The sequence below is a fragment of the Macaca thibetana genome, chromosome 4 (genome assembly GCF_024542745.1).
Source record: "Macaca thibetana thibetana isolate TM-01 chromosome 4, ASM2454274v1, whole genome shotgun sequence".
NCBI classification, from domain to species: Eukaryota; Metazoa; Chordata; class Mammalia; order Primates; family Cercopithecidae; genus Macaca; species Macaca thibetana.
In genome coordinates this window covers 26,898,525-26,918,893 of record NC_065581.1, presented here as the reverse complement: position 1 = coordinate 26,918,893, position 20,369 = coordinate 26,898,525, and positions in this window count along the sequence as shown.

Sequence of the window (20,369 nt, the reverse complement as noted above, 5' to 3'; positions counted from 1 at the left end):
TATTCCCGCACATTTGCTTTCTTTTCATTCATTCCTTCATGGATTCGTGGCACATAGCATGAACACATGCTGTGTCACATGTATTCACTGCTGACTTCAGAGGCTGAAGGAACATAGCCTAGCATCTGGGGCCCTTATTTGAAAAGTTTCTGGTTTCTCCACTTCTAAGCTCTCCATCTTCCAACCTTCCTGACAGATAAGAAATACACTTCAAAGCTTAGTTTGAGAAAGCAACTTCTCAAAAAGTTTTTCAAAAGAGCTTCTATCCTTTTAGTCTGAGTTTTAAGACTTGTTGCTATATACATTTTTCCAGCTAAGTTTTGAAAAGTTATTTCTACCGGGCTGGGCGTGGTGGCTCATGCCTGTAATTCCAGCACTTTGGGAGGCTGAGGCAGGCGGATCACGAGGTCAGGAGTTCACGACCAGCCTGGCCAACACAGTGAAACCCCGTCTCTACTAAAAATACAAAAATTAGCTAGGCGTGGTGGCAGGCGCCTGTAATCCCAGCTACTCGGAGGCTGAGGCAGGAGAATCGCTTGAATCTGGGAGGCGGAGGTTGCAGTAAACCAAGATTGTGCCACTGAACTCCAACCTGGGTGACTGAGCTAGATGTCGTCTCAAGAAAAAAAAAATTATTTCTACCTAGAATGTGTGTTTCATGCCTAACTAAACAAGTTCTTCCCTTTTCCTCACAGAGAATGTCCTGTTTCCATGCCTGGAACCTACTCCCTATTCTGTCTTCAGTTTCATCTTCTAATGCCCATTCTTGATCCCTTTGATCTATTGCTTTTTTCTAAACTCAGGGTTCTTTAAGCCTGTTTTGCATTTTTGCTCTTCTGCCATGTACTTTGTGTGGCTTCTTTTCTGAACATTTCCATCTCCTCAAGAATAGTAAGTATCACATTGTAACCTCACACACTGTCAACACAAGTAAACTTCAGTCTGTTGATTTGTTCTGAAAACAGTGGAAATAACTGGTTCTCTTCTCTCTCTTCTCTTCTCTTCTCTTCTCTCTTCTCTTTTCTCTTTTCTCTTTTCTCTTCTCTTCTCTCTCTTCTCTTCTGTGTTGCTCTGTCACCTAGGCTGGAGGGCCGTGGCGCAATCTCAACTCACTGCAACCTCCATCTCCCTGATTCAAGCAATTCTGCCTCAGCCTCCTGAGAGCTGGGACTATAGGCGAGCACCACCACATCCCACTAATTTTTGTATTTGTAGTAGAGACAGGGTTTCACCATGTTGGCCAGGCTTGGTCACAAACTCCTGACCTCAAGTGATCCACCTGCCCTGGTGTCCCAAAGTGCTGGAATTACAGGTGTGAGCTACCATGCCTGGCCAGAGCTGGTTCTTTTTCTTTAGAGCAACTTTTTATAGATGTCAAGGTAGAAAACAGAGAATTTCTTTGTAACTTGCAATTTCTACAGTTGGCAGCCTCCTCTGCTCAGGCCTTGTCAATGTCTGGTTTTCCCACCCTCCCAGAAATGGGGTCTTGATCTGTCACCTAAGCTGGAGTGCAGTGGCGTGATCATGGTTCACTGCAGCCTCAAACTCCTAGGCTCAAGTTGTCCTCCTACCTCAGCCTCCCAGGTAACTAGAACTATAGGTGTGTGCTACTACAATGACTAATTTATTTTCTTAGAGACAAGGTCTCGCTATGTTGTCTAGGCTAATCTCAAATTCCTGGCCTGAAGTGGTCCTGCTTGGGCCTCCTGAGTCACTGGGATTACAATAATGTCTTGTATGAAGTAAGTTTGTCTTGATATGTTTCCTGCTCAAAACAAAATGCAACTTGTCATTTTCAAACTCTAAAATTCTTCTGGTATATTTTTAAATGTCTAACTATAATATCAAATAAATTAACTTTTATGACAGGGAATTGTTGCTTTGTCATTCAGCTTACTTGTCTGGTAAGCAAAATGCCTTGGGTTCAAGTCCACACAGAATTTTGTTTTTGCATTATGTAGCCTTCCCTGATACTCATGTCTTTCCACAAAACTGTCACCCCTAGATAAAGCCTCATTTGCTTCATCTTGTAGGTTTCACACCTGACCCACAAGCTTTTGGATAGTTGAAAGAAGCTATAATGGCATAGCATTTGTTTTATAATAGTATGTAAGATTGATAATAGACAAGTCAATAGCTTCCACATTGTGTTTAGGCTTTCCAGCAAAATTGGATTTCAATAACATATTTAAATATTTATATTTATAAACTTTAAAAAGTCAATTTTATGTAAAAAGTTATATTGGAGTTTATCAAACTAATATACATATATATTTTCTTTTTAAGACAGGGTCTGGCACTATTCAGGCTGGAGTACAGTGACGCATTCTTGGCTCACTGAAACCTCTGCCTCCCAGACTCAAGCGATCCTCCCACCTCAGCCTCCCAAGTACCTGGGACTATACCTGGCCAATTTTTTTTTTTTTTTTTTTTGGTAAAGACAGGGTTTTTCCATGTTGTTGAGGCTGGTTTCGACAAACTCGTGATCTGCCCACCTCAGCCTCCCAAATGCTGGGAATACAGATGTGAGCCACCATGCCAGGCACAAACTCATGTATTTTAATTTACTTTTAAATTAATCATGTTACAAAGTCAATACTTTAAAGTTTATAGATTTGAATTCTAAAATTTCTTTGTTTTATTGAGATTTATACATACATGGTAAAATATTTGGTTAACTCACCATATTCTGTAAATGATGTTCAAGTAGCAGATATCACCCTTAAGCAAGCTGGTGGAGGACTGTCACATTATAAGGCAGAAAAAGCATTTGACATAATTCAACATTCATTATTGATGAAAACTCTCAGTAAACTAGAAATAGAGGAGAACTTCCTTATATGATAAAGGGTATTTACAAAAAATCTACAACTAACATTATACTTAAAGACTGAATGTTTTCCCCCTAAGGTCGTAAACAAGATAGTCATGTTCCCTTTCACTTCTATTCAATGTTGTATTGGAAATTCTAGCTAGTGAAATTAGGGGCAAAAAGAAAGAGGAAAGAAAAGAAGGAAGGAAAAATGGAAGGAAAGAAGTAAGAATCATCCAAATTGTAAAGATAGCACTTAACCATTATTCTCAAATGACATAGCCATGTCATGTAGAAAATCAGACCGAATGTACAAAAAGCTACTAGAGTTTAATGCTTGAGTTCAGAAAGGCTGTGGGATGCAAGATCAATATAAAAAAACTGAACTGCATTTGTATATACTAGCAACAATCAGAAATAAAATGTTTAAAAATGTTATAATAAAATTAAAATATGAAATACTTAGGGATAAGTTTGAGACAAGATGTGAAATATCTATACACTGAAAACTACAAAATACTTCTGAGAGAAATCGAAGAAGACGTTAATACTTGGAGAGATAAAACTTGCTTTTAGGCCAGAAAACTCAGTATTGTTATGATAACAATTATTCCCAAACTAATATACAAATTCAACACTAACCTAGTCAAAACCCAGGAGGTTTATTTGCAGAAATTGATAATCCGATTCCAAAATTAATATGGAACTGAAAAGGATCTACAGTTGCCAAAACAACTCTGAAAAAGAAGAACAAAGCTGGATGGCTATCAACTACTCATTTCACAGAATTATCATAAAGCTTCAGAAAGCCAGACAGCATGGTATGGTTGTAAGATAGGCAAGTAGGTCAATGCAGCACAATAGAGAATCCAGAAGCAAACCAACATGTATATAAACAACGGATGTTTGAAAGAGGCCCAAAGGCATCCTGGTGGAAAAAGGATAGTCTTTTTAACAAATAGTGTTAGAAAAATTGAATATCCACATGCAAAATATAGATATATAATATGTAATATATATATATATAAGAACTTGTGTCTATACCTTGTGAAAATTAAAATGGTTCATACATCTAAGCATAAAACCTAAAACTACAAGACGTCTACAAGAAAATATAAGAGAAATTTTTGTGACACTGGATTAGGCAAAGATTTCTTAGATATGACACCAGAATCCATAAAAGAACAAACTGATGCATTGGATTTCTTCAAAATTAAAAATAGCTCTTTGAAAGTCAGTGTTAAGAAAATGAAAAATCAGGCCACAAACTCGGGGAAATACTTGTAGATGCACTTACCTGATAAAGGACTAATATCCAGAATGAACAATACTTAATATAGTACTCTCAACACTAAGAGGATAAACAACCCAAATAAGTGGGCAACAGATATGAACAGACACTTCAAAGAAACTGTATTGTTAGCAAATAAGCACAGGAAAATACTTTAAATATCATTAGTCGTTTGGGAAATGTAAACTAAAATCACAATCAAATACCACTACACACCTATTAGAATGCCTAAAATTTAAAAGACTGAGGGTGAAGTATTGGAAAGGACATAGAGGAACTGGAACTCTCATAAATTTATCCTATGCATGTAAAAATTATTATGGAAAACATTTTGATAAGTTCTTAAAAAGTTAATCATATAACTAACTACCATACGATTTAGCCATGGCACTTCTAGGTATCTACTCAAGAGAAAAGGAAATATGTGTCCATATAAAGATTTGTACAAAAATACTCATAGTAGCTTTATTTGTATTAGTTAAATCTGGAAATAATCCAAATGTTTATCAATAGATGAATGGCTAAAATATTGTGGTATATCCTGCAAAGAAATACTACTAAGCAACAAAAGAAACAAATTGTTGATTCAAAATGTCACTCTTTCTTTTTGTTTGAGATGGAGTCTCACTTTGTCACCCAGGCTAGGGCACAGTGGTGCAATCATAGCTCACTGTAGCCTTGAACTCCTGGGTTCAAACCATCCTCCTACCTCAGCCTCCTGAGTAGCTGGGACTATAAGTGTGTGCCACCAAACCCAGCTAATTTTTAAATTTTTTTTTGTGGAGACAAAGGGTTGGGGGGGGGTGCAGTTTCTCACTGTATTGCCCAGGCTGGTCTTGAACTCCTGGCGTCAAGTGATCCTCCTACCTAGGGCTCCCAAAGCACTGGGATTACAGTGTTAGCCACTGTGCCCAGCATAAAATATGCTAGTTTTTTATTGCTGCAAAATACATTAGCACAAACTTCAGGGTCTCAAAATAACACACATTTATTATCTCAGGATAATAAATGATCAGGAGTCTGGGCATGACTTAGCTAGGTCCTTTGCTTAGGGTCTCACAAGACTAATCAAAGTGTCCCACCAGGATGCATTCTCATCTAGACACTTGACTGGGGAAGAATCCATGTCCAAGCTCACTCAGGTTGTTGGAAGAATTCATTTCCTCGCAGGTTTAGGTATGAGGATACCAGCTTCTTGCTGGTTGCTGACTGGAAGATGCCTTTAATTCTGAGAGGCTGCCTGTACTTCCTAGAGAACCTTGAAGCTCCTGGCCATGTGGACTTTCCCCACACGACCAGTGAAGTCATGAAACCAGCAAGGATTGCTGAGTAAATAATTTTGCTGAATAAAAGAAACTGATCAAAATAGAGTACATACTGGATTCTATTTTTACAAAACTGTAGAAAGTATAAACTACAGTGACAAAGGTTAGATCAGTGATTCCTTTGAGATGGGGGATAAAGTGAGACAGGAGAAAGGTATTACAAAGGGGGCACAAGTCCATTTTAGAGGTGATGGATAAGTTCACTGTCTTTTTTTTTTTTGAGACGGAGTGTTGCTCTATTGTCCAGGCTAGAGTGCAATGGCGTGATCTCGGCTCCCTGCAATCTCTGCCTCCCAGGTTCAAGTGGTTCTCCTGCTTTAGCCTCCCGAGTTGTTGGGATTACAGGCATGTGCCACCATGCCTGGCTAATTTTTGTATTTTTAGTAGAGACAGGGTTTCACCATGTTAGTCAGGCTGGTCTCGAACTCCTGACGTCAGGTGATTCGCCCACCTTGGCCTCCTAAAGTGCTGGGATTACAGGCGTGAGCCACCGCATCCAGCAAGTTCAGTGTCTTGATTGGGGTGATGGGTTCATATGAATACTTATGTCACACTCATTAACATGTATACTTTATGTGCAGTTTATCATATGCCAATTATACTTTAGCAAAACTAGTTTTAAAAGCAAAAATGTAAAAAAAGTAGTAATTCTAAAAAAAAAGATAAAACAAAATTATACCCACTGCCCATTCTGTTGTTCCTTCTACTTCTGTTAGAATAGTAGCAGCAGAGGGGAAGCAAGAGGACCCCAGGTCACAAGCAGCAGAGATGAATATATCTCAGTGGTTTATGGTGGTCTGGTCTTGTCTGAATGGACTCACATCTGACACTCCATAGATCACCAAAGAATATGAAGTCATTGGCCATAACTGGATGCAGACTCATAGTCACTGTGAAAATATAACAATATGGGATACAGAATAATGAAAAGAATAAAAAAATTTAATAATAACACTAACAAAAGTAAAGCAATTTTAAATAATTGATCATTGGTTTCAGTCACTGTACTAAGCTCTTTATAAATAGTCATATACTTAATCTCTAAAAGAGTTTTCCAAAGTGAGGTAGGAGATCAGCTTTTCCAAGCACCAGTAATGACCATGCTGATTAAAACCAGGATGCAGTTTAAAAAAAAAAAAAAAAACCAAAACCTCCGCGGAGTGGTGGCTCACACCTATAATCCCAGCACTTTGGGAGGCTGAGATGGGAGGATCCCTTGAGCCTAGGAGTTAGATATCAGCTGGGCAACATAGTGAGAACTCCATCCCTAAAAATGTAAGTTAAAAAAAATTAGCGAGGCGTGGTAACCCACACCTGTAGTCTCAGCTGCTTGGGAGGCTGAGGTGGGAGGATTGCTTGAGCCTGGGAGATCAAGGCAGCAGTGAGTTATGATTGTGGCACTGCACTCCACTGGGGTGACAGAGCAAGACCCTGTCTCAAAAACAAAAATCTGGGCTGGGCGCAGTGGCTCACACCTGTAATTGCAACACTTCAGGAGGCTGATGCGGGCAGATCACCTAAGGTCAGGAGTTCTAGACCAGCCTGGCCAATATGGTGAAACCCCATCTCTACTAAAAATACAGAAATTAGCTGGGTGTGGTGGCGCACACCTGTAATACCAGCTACTCGGGAGGCCGAGGCGCAAGAATTGCTTGAACCCAGGAGGTGGAGGTTGCAGTGAGCCACTGCACTCCAGCCTGGGCGGTAGAGCCAGACTCAGTCTCAAACAAAACAAAACAAAACAAAAAAACCGGCTGAAACCAGCAGATGGTGACAAAGCAACCTCTAGTTGCCCGCATGGCTCATTAGAACAATAACACTCCCACCAGCGCCATGACAGTTTACAAATGCCATGGACATGACTCAGAAGTTACCTTATAGGGTTCTGGGAGCGCCCCACTGCCCCTTTTCTAGAAAATTCTGAATAACACGCCACTTAATTAGCATATAATTAATAGTGGGTATAAATATAGCTAGCCTGTGTGCTTCACTGTGGCTGTTTCTTCAGTTCTGGCTCCTGCTCTGACTCCTGCTCTGGACTGCTCCTGTTGCTAAACACTGCTCCTCCCCTTCCTGTCTGTTCTACTGGTGGAGCATCCACTTTGCTGTACACTGCTATTCTGGGCTGTTCTGCCTGTGAGTTAGTTGTGCTTTCTGCAGCATCCACCTTGCTGTACACGGTTGCTGTAGGCTTCTCTGCCTATGGGTTAGCCTTGCTTTATGGAGCACCCACTTTGCTGTACTATGCTGCTACTCTGGGATGCTCTGTCTATGGGCGAGCCTTGCTCTGTGGAGCACCCATTATGCTGCATGCTGCTACTCTGGGCTGCTCTCCCTGTGGGTGAGCTGTGCTCTGTGGAGCACCCACTTTGCTGTACACTACTACTCCGGGCTGTTCTGCCTGTGGGTTAGCTTGTGCTGTGTGGAGCGCCCACTTTGCTGCATGATGCTACTTGGCTGCTCTGCCGTGTGGGTTATCTTGTGCTCTGTGGAGCACTCACTTTTCTGTACACTGCTACTCCAGGCTGTGCTGCCTGCGGGTTAGCACACAGGTTGCCCTTTGTTTATAGAGCAGTTCGCTGCTTCCTATTGGTCTAGAAAGTGTTTTTAAGTTAACTCTGAAGCCACAAACCCTCCAAAATTGGGTAAGTCCCCATTTTGGGGCTCACCTGTGTCAGCCTGGTGACCATGAAGGAAGGAACCATCAAAATGAGGAGACCACAAAGGGAGCATCAAGATGAGGGGGTTGACCATCAAGATAAAGTTTGGAGTTGTGATGCTGTAATGCTGTATACTAGCCAAAGGCTCTTTTCAGAACCATGTTTTCTTGGTGACTGACTGGTTGTACACCAAAGCTTTGGAAATCTTTGCCTGGACCCAAATTAATGGCCAATTGGCACCATGTGGTTTCTGTGATTTCCTTGCCATACTGACCTTTCTGGGTAAACCAGGAAATGAAAATGGGGCCTCCAGCTAGTCCCATATTCAGATTACGTACCCATTGCCCCCTCTTTGACCATTGTCTATTAAATCTATAATGACTGGCTACTTGATATTACCATTCAGTTCCTAAATGCGTGGTTGTATGCCAGAGCCATGTTCCTTCTAGGACTGGTTAGAGTCCCACTCTAGGGGGAATTTATTGGGTTATTGTCAGTCCCACTCTACATGGCATTAGAATTGAGAGTTCCGCCCTAGGGGCTTTGTTTTTTGGTCACCTTTCTAAGATCGTGGTTTAAATTTCCACTAAGGGTTCTTAATTTGGTCAGCATTTTTTTACTTCCATACTTAAAGTGCCTTCTTTGTAACATTCCATTGGCTAGTGATGGTAGTTGCCAGCCCACTGCCCACTCATCTTTCACTTTTGTGGCACCTAATTCTTGATACCCATGTTCTTTTGGCAGGAGTCAGTGGTAATTGCCCTACTGCTCTTGAAGAAAAGGGAGGTGGAAATTTGAAAGGGAAAGTAACTGGACTCTCTGGACTTAGAAGATTTCTGGGTTTAGTAGTATCTCTGATAGACATAACAACAGTGAGCATCCTGAAACACTTTTTCAGGATGCCTTTTAGGCGATTAAAGAAAATTCAAATTTGATGTCTTAAAAACTCATCTTCTATGCTAACACTGTTTAGTACAAATTAATTTCCCAAGAAATTTGGCCTAAAAATGGTTCACTGTCCCTGGAGCCACCTTGGTGCCTTGATATGAGGAAGGGGGTCCTGCCAGTTCTTCAGTATAGGATTCCATCCCAAGTTCATCAGGTACCCCTCTGCTTTAACCAACTAACTACAGCCTATGTGCCATACTGCCTGAGGAAATAAGTCCAACCAGTCTCACCAGGAATGAGGCCCTTTATCAGCCCTTAAAATCAAACTTACATGTGTTGTGAGAGACTGAGACATTGCTAATGGCGGGAATAGTACTTGTGCCTTTTTCCATGTCTAATTTAGCTTTATGCACGGGAAACGTTGGTTGGTATCAGAGGATCCAGGGAAGCTTGTAGTTTGATGTAACTCAGCATGGCTTGCAAATAGTGTCCACCTGCTGTGCTGTAGAGGAGAAACAAGGGATTTTTGAATACTGCCTGAGAATATGCTGATGGAATGGCTGCTTGTAACCAGGATCATGCCATTTACTGTATGTGGGGAGTGCACTCCCAGATTTGGACCCCCAGTGGGATTACCAGAGGGGTTCCTGAGATCTCAAATGTAGAAATCATAGGTAACTTGTTTAATAGAAGATATGAAAATGTGCTTAATCCAGTTAATTATGACAAGGTTAGAGAAGTAACTCTAGGGGAAGATAAAAATCCTATTCTAGTCAGGGCTATTTGGTTGAGGCACTCAGGAAATATTGCCGGATAGACTCCCCAGGAAGGCTAAAGGATAAAAGATAAAACTCTTTTATCACTCAATCTGTCCTTGATGTTAGGAGGAAGCTGTGAAAGTCAGAAATGGGAAACTCAAACTCCTATAAGCCAATTTTTAAATATGGCCTTTACAGTTTACAACAATAGGGACAGATCAAAACAGGCAGAGAGAACCAAAAGAAATAATAGCCAAAATGCAATTGTTAATGACTACTTTAAGCACACTCTCCCACCTCAGGGTTAGCCAGCCTGAGGAAATTTGAGATCAGCATCCCAGATGCCCAGATGAGAGTCCCAAACTTGCTGAGCTCTGTGCCTTCTGTAAGCAAGAGGGCCATTGAAAAAGGAACTGTTCTAAGCTTCAGAGGGAGCCTAGGTTACCCAAACCCATAATGGCTGAGAAAACAAGACCGATGGGGCCCAAGATTCCCCACAGCTCCCACTGGACACCTTCCCATCTCCATGGAAGAGTGTTAGGTAACTTTTGAAGTGCTAAATACAAATATTTAGTTCAAATGTGTTCTTAATGAGATAATTTTGTCAAATTCAGAAACTATCTAAAGGTTGATTTAAATTATGGATTAGAAAAGGTTATGAAATAAGGAATCTTTAAGTAGGAGAGAGATGTGAAGAAAGTTATGGATGTGGAGATGTATTTTTGGTAAGGAAGGTTATAAAGAATAATTGTATAAAGGAAAGTTATAAAGAAAAGAGTATAACTGTATATGAAAAAGGATCTTCAATTTAAAAAAATCAATATGAGAGGACTATTGCAGTAGGAAAGGAAATCTTATATGATAAACTCTTGTTCTAGAGTCAAACAACTAGGTATTTAAGGAAGAGGTAGTATAGGACAAGTCAGAAAGTCCAAGCATGTCACAGATGGTCTCTGTAAGTTGCGACAAGGTTTGTGAAGGGGAATATATAAAAGGAATTTTGTATATGATTCTTAGGAATAATTAAAAGGGAACTGTTTATAATAGTTTTTCTAAAGAATGGTTCCCTCTGTTAAAACAAGGTTTTCTGGTCAGGCACAGTGGCTCACGCCTGTAATCCCAGCACTTTGGGAGGACAAGGCAGATGGATCATGAGGTCAGGAGTTTGAGACCAGCCTGGTCAATATGATGAAACCCCATCTCTACTAAAAATATAAAAATTAGCAGGGTATGATGGTGAGAAAGAAGACACAGTGGACGATGAGTCCACCATGAGGATCCACATATTCAGACTCCTTTCACAAACACCTTGTCTCTCTATGTCTTTCTATAAAGCAAAGGGAGTTAAGGAGGAGGTTTATGTAAGAACAGCTAGGGAATCATCACGTCTGAGAAAGTTCTAAGGAAAAATCCTACATAAAAAGGAGCTAGTGCCCACTTGCTAAGAGAGCAAAGGTAAAAAGCATTGATCTATTTGCTTATCTAGAAATATCTGTGAACATTCTCCCTGCAAATCTGTAAAAATGCCAGTTCCTGCACCCAATTCAAGCAGTTACATGGATTTCCTGAACCACAGCCATAGAAATACTTATTGTATTTCTACATTGAAGGTATACATTTAAAAACAACTATACGAGGCCGGGCACGGTGGCTCATGCCTGTAATCTCAGCACTTTGGGAGGCCAAGGTGGGTGGATCATGAGGTCAGGGGTTCGAGACCAGCCTGGCCGACATGGTGAAACCTGTCTCTACTAAAGATACAAAAAAAAAAAAAATTTAACTGGGCCTGGTGGCACACGCCTGTAATCCCAGCTACTTGGGAGGCCAAGGCAGGAGAATTGCTTGAACCTGGGAGGCGGAGGTTGCAGTGAGCCGAGATTGCACCATTGTACTCCAGCCAGGGCGAGAGGGCAAGACTCCATCGCAGAAAAAAAAAAAAAGAAAAAGAAAAACCCAAGCAACCAAACAAAAAAAAACACAACTATATGAAAAACTCCATAGATGGGTTGACTGTGATGGAGAGGGTTGCCACATAAAATATAGGATGTCCTGTTACATTTGAATTTCAAATAAACAATGAATATAAGTATTTAATATAAGTAACTCTCAAATAATACATGAGATATGTTAAAAATCTGAAGTTCGAATTTAAGTGGGCATTTTATATTTTTATATGCTATATCTGGCAATCCTAGATGAAGGAAGTCTCTCTTGCCTAACTCTTGGAAGGGCAAGCAGCTATACAAAAGTAGAAGATAATAAATACTTCCAAATAGTCATGGGTTCTAAAAGACAATGAAGCAAGGCAATGTTGGCTCTTTAACTGTGGAATCTTGAAAGGCTTCTTAGACCTGAAATCTGAAGAAAGAGAAGAAACCAGCCTCATTATAACTTAGGGAAGGGGACACTTCAGAGTAGTAATTAAGGTCAAAGACAGGTAAAATTCCTACCCTGACCCCAATTTATCATTTGATGACCTTGGGAAAATTATATTTTTGTGCCTTGGATTTATACACTTTTAAGTGGAAATTATTTGTACCTGTCTCATAATTTTTTATGAAAATGTCATGTGAATTTGACTAGGAAGTGCTTAGCACAGTGTCTGGTACATGTTGGCCCTGAATGCCTTATCGTAATGTGTGGGGGTGTGATTGTGTCTGTTTCATGGCATATCTGTTTCTCACATGGTGTGTCTCTAGGTGCTAATCTGTCTCTGTGTCACTCTAGGTCTCTGTTAGTGTTTTTAAATATTCTGTTAGTATTATATTTGATTCAAGTTGTGTCTAATAGCAAGAGTTTGTTCCTATGGCCCCAGGATAGGTTGCATTAAAGCTGTGTAGTGGAGAATATATAGACGAGAAAGAGAACACCACAGTGTATAAGTATACAATTAAGTGGAGCCATCTTGGCTCACTGCAACCTCCACCTCCCAGGTTCAAGCGATTCTCCTGCCTCAGTCTCCTGAGTAGCTGGGATTACAGGCACCTGCTACCATGCCTGGATAATTTTTGTATTTTTAGTCGAGACGGGGTTTCACCATGTTGGCCAGGCTGGTCTCAAACTCCAGCTCCTGATCTCAAGTGATCTGCCTACCTTGGCCTCCCAAAGTGCTGGGATTACAGACATGAGCCACCACGCCCAGCCTACAATTGATTTTGGTTGGTATATGTTGTAGTCAGTGTAGGCTGCTATAACAAAGAGTCATAGACTGGGTGGTTTATAAACCATAGGAATTTATTTCTCTCTGTTCTGGAGGCTAAAAGTTTGAGATCAGGGTGCCAGTGTGGTCAGGTTCTGGTGGGGGCCCTCTTCCAGGTTGCAGACTTCTCATTGTATTCTCACCTGGCAGAAAGAAGGTAAGAGTCTTCTGGGGTCTCTTTTACAAAGACGCTAATCCCATTCAAGAGGACTCCACCCTCATGGTCTAATTACCTCCCAAAGGCCCCACCTCCTAATACCATGATATTGGAGGTTAGGATTTCAATGTGCGAATTTGGGGGCAACACAAACATGCAAATCATATAACATATTTTCTGTTTGAAGAAAAACTTCCTGAGGTCTCATTTTATCAGAAGATACCACATGGGGAACAAATTATTATTCAGTGATATCATGTGCTAGAAAAAGAGATCTACATATTTCTGTATATATTTGACAGAAGCAGATCAACTCTACCCAAGCAAGTGGGGTAGTTTGAGAACTATCATCCAAAAGAAGGTAAACATGGGCAAATGTCCTATTAGCTGGATATATGAGGAAGCATCACATATCAGAGTTGAGAGAAGCAAATAATCACTTTTCTCTATAGTCTATGTAGAAGGGTACACCTGGAAATAGTCTTTGAAGAAGTATACATTAGTCAAAGCTAAAGGTGCAGGGTAGGTTACATAAAGATCCTAAGACATGTACTGGAGATAGGAATTCATATGACATGGGTGAGCGAGACTGAAACTTCACTCTAAGGAGCAGTAAGGTAAGTAGAGGGCATGGAGGGTCTTGAGTGTCAGCAAAGGAGTTGGGTATTGATCCAAAAGAGACTAAAATTGTCATTTGATATATTTTCTCTCTATATATGTGTATATATTAATATATATCATAGTGTATCAGGGTTTCTCAACTTTGAAGCTATTGACGTTTTGGACTGGAAAATTATTTGTCGTGGAGAGCTGTCCTTTGCATTGGACGATGTTTGGGAGCATCCCTGGCCTTTAGAGGATGCCAGTAGCATCTCCTCTCCAGTTGTGACAACAAAAAATGTCTCTATGCATTGTCAAAAGTCTCCCAATGGGGCAAAATCACCGTGGGTTGAGAACCACTGCTTAGATCCTTCATTCATGAAAGAGGCATGCTGGTTGAGCAGGGAAGCCTCAGTCATAACTTAGACTGAGTTTTTTAGGTAGTCTATTGTCTTGTACACATATGTGTATCCTGCATCACCTGATGTGAGGCTAACCCTTCCTAATACAGCGTTTCAAATTGCATGCCTGTTTCTCCTTATATCAGCATCCACACAATGAACCAATATCAGGCTTTCTATAACAGATATAAAAAATAAGTTAAATTGTAATGTATTAATAAAATGAAAATAAAAAAATAATATCACATGTATTAGCACAAAAACCAAAAGATATCTGAAATACACCTAGTAAAATGTTGGCCATATTTCTATGTAGAAAAATAGTGTGATGCTATTGAGATAAACTAGAGAAAACCTAAATAATGGAAAGGTAATATATAGATTGTAAGATTTCATAATTTTATTTCATTTTATTATTGTGTTATTATTATTATTTTTGAGATAGAATCTCACTCTGTCACCTAGGCTGGAGTGCAGTGGTGCGGTCTCAGCTCACCGCAACCTCTGCCTTTCAAGTTCAAGCGATTCTCGTGCCTCAGCCTCCCAAGTAGCTGGGATTACAGGCATGTGGCACCATGCCCAGCTGATTTTTGTATTTTTATTAGAGATAGAATTTCACCATGTTGGCCAGGCTGGTCTCGAACTCCTGGCCTCAAGTGATCTGCCCACCTCTGCCTCCCAAAGTGCTGAGATTACAGACTTGAGCCACCATGCCCGGCCAGATCTCATAATTTTAAAGATACCTATTATAATCAAACTGATCTACAGATTCAAGAAATATTATCCAAAATCACAGCAGCTGACTTTTTTTTTTGGCAGAAATTTACAAAATAATTCCAAAATGTACATGTAAGTATAGAGAGGCAATACAGAACAAGCAAATCTTGAAGGAGAAGAATAGGTCAAGTTTTCTGTTACCACATATCAAGACTTATAAAGCTATAGTAAATAAGAGCGTGGGGGATTATAAAGTTAGACAAATAGACAAGAGGAAGAGAGTCAGAAATGAAAAGGACCACATATATGGGCATCTGGTGTATAGAAAAAGTAGGTCTGCAGAATAAAGAGGGAAAAGATGGGGTTTATTTTCAACAAATGATGATTGGTCTTTTTCTTTTTCTTTTTATTTGAGACAGAGTTTCGCTCTATCGCCCAGGCTGGAACAGAGTGGCACAATCTCGGCTCACTGCAACCTCTGCCCCCTGGGGTTCAAGCAGTTCTCGAGCCTCAGCCTCCTGGGTAGCTGGGGCTACAGGTGTGTGCCACCACGCCCAGCTAATTTTTTGTATTTTTAGTAGAGATGTGCTTTCACCGTGTCGGGCAGGCTGGTCTCGAACTCCTGACCTCAAGTGATCCACCTGCCTTGTCCTCCCAAAGTGCTGGGATTACAGGCATGAGCCACTGCCCCCCACCAAGTGCTTGGTCATTTTAATACCAAAATGAATATACTTATCTCTAGATAAATGAATTTAGATAGATAGATAGATAGATAGATAGATAGATAGATAGATAGATAGATAGATAGATATTCCAGGTGATTTTCCCTCCCACTATACATAAATATCAGTTCTAGGTACATTTTAGATCTAAATGTGAAAGGTAGAACAAGATAGCCTCTAAATGTTAATAAAGGGAAATATCTTTGTGACTCCTAGGGAGCAGAAGATTTGTAAAACAAAACCCACAAAACACTAACACATATGTACATATATAATATATGACAAATACACACATACGCACACATATAAATAAATCTGGATTCATTAAAACTAAAATCTTTTGTTCCTCAAGTTGTTAAGAGATTCAGAGGTTCAAATGGCAAGTTACAGTGTAGGGGAATTGTGTTTGTAACACATGGAATCAACAAAGAGCTTGTAGTCAAAATATAGAAAGAGCTACTACACATCAGTAAGAAAGGAACAGAAAAACAAAAATCAAGTGATTTGAAGAGGCATTTCACAAAATGGAATATTGAATAGTAATAATAGTATAAAAAGGACTTAACGACATTACTAATCAGCTATTTACAGAATAAATAAGCAATTTTGACCAATTAACATCCAGGAAAATAGTGAAATTAAAAAGCCTGATCATATTAAATTTTGGAAAGAATTTGAAGCAACAGGAATTTAATGTATACTGCAGGTGCATGATACTATCTCAGAAAATTTTGGGGGTATCTAATAAAATTATCTAATAAATTATGCATATCATAGGACTCAACATTACACTTCTGTATGTATATCCAGTGCAAATGTGCACTGAGATATGTGGAAAAAATCTCCAAAAATGTAGTTTATAATAGGCAAAACTTGAAAAAAAGGTCAATTGACAATAGGATGGATAAATAAACTATGGGTATCCAAACCGTGGAACAGTACAGCACAATGAAAATGAACTACAACTACATGGATCTATCTCACCAACATCATATTGAACAAAGCCAGACCCATGACATATCCATAATGTATAACTCAGCAATGTGAGCATATATGCATCAGAAGAAATGCACAAGAAGGGCCCTAGAAGTAAACGGAATCACAAATTTTCATTAACCTAAAATGTGTGGTAGGCAGGTTTTAAGAGAGCCCCCCACGATACCCAGCTCCTGTTAATCATGCCCTTGTGTAATTCCATCCCCTTGAATGGTGGGCTGGGCCTACTTAAACATTTTCAATGAACAGCATCAGCAAAAGTGATAGGATGTCACTTCCAAAATTAGGTTATAAAAGATTGTCACTTTTCTCTTGCTTGTACTCACTCTGGCTCTTCTGAATTGCTTGTTCTGATGAAACAAGTTGCTATGTTGTCAGCAGTGCTGTGGAGACTTCAAATGGCAAGGAACTTAGAGTGGCCTCCAGACAATAGTTGGTGAGTACTTACATCCTCAGTTTAACATGCTGTTAACAACCATATCAGTGATCATGAAAGCCAGTCCTTCACCAGTCTAACCTCGAGACGACTGAAGCTCCTGCTGGCACCTTGATTGTAGCTTTGTGAGGGACTCTGAGCCAGAGAACCCAGCTAAGCCACTCCCAGAATCCTCCCCCACAGAAATTAGAAGCAAATTTTTTTTTTTTTTTTTTTTTTTGAGATAGAGTCTTGCTCTGTTGTCAGGCTGGAGTGCAGTGGTGCGACCTTGGCTCACTGCAACCTCTGCCTCCTGGATTCAAGCGATTCTCCTGCCTTAGCCTCCTGAGTAGCTGGGACTACAGGTGCGCGTCACCACACCCAGCTAATTTTTGTATTTTTGGTAAAGACGGGGTTTTACCACATTGGCCAGGATGATCTCGATCCCTTAACCTTGTGATCCACCAGCCTCGGACTCCCAAAGTGCTGGGATTACAGTCGTAAGCCACCGCACCCAGCCGCCAACAAATGTTTTAAGCAACAACGTTTTAGGGAAATATTTTACACAGCAATGGAAAATGAATACAAAGGATAAATATGTTGCAGTATGTTTATGTTGTGACGTACTATATAAAAACAGGGATAAACTACAACAAGAATGAAATGTATAGAATATTATTTCAAGGAAAAATGTAGAAAATATACTGGAGATGTGATTCTATTTATATAACGTTCAGACATAGGTAAACGATGGTGTTTAAGAATAAAATAATTGGTGATAAAATAATTCTTAAAAATGCAGGAAGTACCATTAAAGTCAGGTTGGTTTTCATATATATGATATATAACATATGATATATGACATATAACATATGATATATAACACATGATATATAACATGTTATAGAACATATATGATATATAATACATGATATATATTTTTGGGGAAGAGAGGAGACAGTGACTGGGAGGTTTCCCTTATTAGATGCTTGCCATGTTCTACTGCTTGGCCTTTGTCACAATTCTGCAGGTGCTTGCTTTGTAATTACTTAAGTTGGCATACATATTTTATACACTTTTCTGTACATAAAGTTAAGTTTGCATATATATTTTATGTACTTTTCTGCATGGGTGATAATATTCACAAAAAAAGTTTAAAAATGAAAAAAGTGCTATTTTGTAGAACAAGAATTTTCAAAAATGGATAAAATGGAAGTTCTGAGATAGATACATGGGTATTTTATAACTAATATAAATTTCAATGTATTTAAATTTTTTCTATGAATTGTTTTAAAAATCTATTTGAAAAGTTAAAGGAAATATATTTGAGGTAAACGATTCTAAGGACTGATAGATTTATAGCAAGTAAATGCATAAAGAACAGAATATGGAAAAATTCTTGCCATTCTACTTGATATATCCAATATATATATGTAACATATATGATTTTATATAAATATAAAGTATATAAATAATTGTTGACCAGGCATGGTGGCTCATGCCTGTAATCCCAGCACTTCGGGAGGCCGAGACGGGTGGAGTGCTAGAGGTCAGGAGTTCGAAACCAGCCTGGCCAACATGGTGAAACCCGGTCTCTACTAAAAAAAAATTAGCCGGGAGTGGTGTTGGGTGCCTACAGTCCCAGCTACTTGGGAGACCGAGGCAGAATAATTGCTTGAACCCGGGAGGCAGAAGTTGCAGTGAGCCGAGATTGGGCCACTGTACTCCAGCCTAGGTGACAGAGGGAGACTCCGTCTCAAATAAATAATAAATAAAATAAAATAAATAAATAATGTAATTCAGCTTGTCAAGTTGTTGATGGCTGTTGTAAGACCTCGGATCGTGTGTGTGTGTGTGTGTGTTTGTGTGTGTGTGTGTTTCAACAAAGTGTTACTCTGTTGCCTAGGCTGGAGTGCAGTGACACGATCTTGGCTCATTGCAGCCTCCGCCTCCCAAGTTCAAGCGATTCTCCTGCTTCAGCCACCCGAGTAACTGCGATTTCAGGCGTGCGCCACCATGCCCGGCTAATTTTTGTATTTGTAGCAGAGATGGGGTTTCACCATGTTGACCAGGCTGGTCTCGAACTCCTGACATGAAGTGAACAGCCCACCTCAGACCCCCAAAATGCTAGCATTACAGGCGTGAGCCGCCGTGCCCGGCGGTTCTTGTCTTATTAGTTTAAAATAATTTAAACCAGAGTCACACAGCAAAAGAAGTGCAGCGTAGATTAATTTATTGCAAAGGAAAAAGAATATTTTGTAAGTTAGGTGCAGAATAGACAACGCACCCTGAGAGAGAGAGAACCCAGGGCAGACTGTTCCTAAGGATGAGACAGCAAAGATTGGCTCTAGGGAGGCTACCTTTATAGGGGTCTTACATGACTATTTAGAAGGAGGTGGGAAGAAGTGTTACTAGTAAGCATCTTCTGGGTGGTCCTCTGCGTGCACGTGCGCAGTAGCTGTACATGCTTGTTCATACATGGGATGTCTCATTGGCATCTTAAATCTCCAGTCAGAGGTGTGTTTTTTACTATTGTAATGAGCAAAGGCTCAGTCTAAGTACAGGTAAAGTCAAAATGCGCATGCTCTCTCTAGGGGAAATTTCCTCTTGATAGCTGTTGAATGAGCTCAATTTCAGTGTGAATGCTGAGGCTTATTGTGTTGACTGTACGGTCACCACCGTTGCTGTGTCCCAAGAACATGGTTACCTCCTTGAATACCTATCCTGCGTCAAAGTGTCAGTAGGGTAACTGGGTCCCTCTTTCACTGTTGATTGCAAAGAGAAACAACATACACTGAAATAGAAATCACTAATTACCAGCAATAACCAGAAGACGTTCAAAGCCTTTGACCTATTTTTGCAACAATCCTTTGACTCGTTAATTTTCCTATAATACATTTTGAAAACAGAAGAATTGCTAAAGTATATCAACTCCTGTGACTATAATGCAGCTATTAAGATGATCATGAAGAAGACTTGAAAATAACTTACCTTCAAATTTCATAACTTGTTTTGTTTTTTGAGACAGAGTCTCTTTCTCTTGCCCAGGCTGGAGAGCAGTGGCGCCATCTCGCCTCACTGCAACCTCTGCCTCCTGGGTTCAAGCGATTCTCGCGCCTCAGCCTCCCGAGTCGCTGGGATTACAGGTGCCCACCACGCCCTGCTAATGTTTTGTATTTTTTAGTAGAGATGGGGTTTTGCCAAGTTGGCCAGCCTGGTCTTGAACTCCTGACCTCAGGTGATCCACCCACCTCGGCCTCCCAAAGTTCTGGGATTACAGGCCTGAGCTACAGAGCCCAGCTTGCTTTTTTCTTTCTCTTTTTCTCTTTCTTCTCTCCTTCCTTCCTTCCTTCCTTCCTTCCTTCCTTCCTTCCTTCCTTCCTTCCTTCCTTCCTTCCCTCCCTCCCTCCTTCCTTCCTTTTTTAACA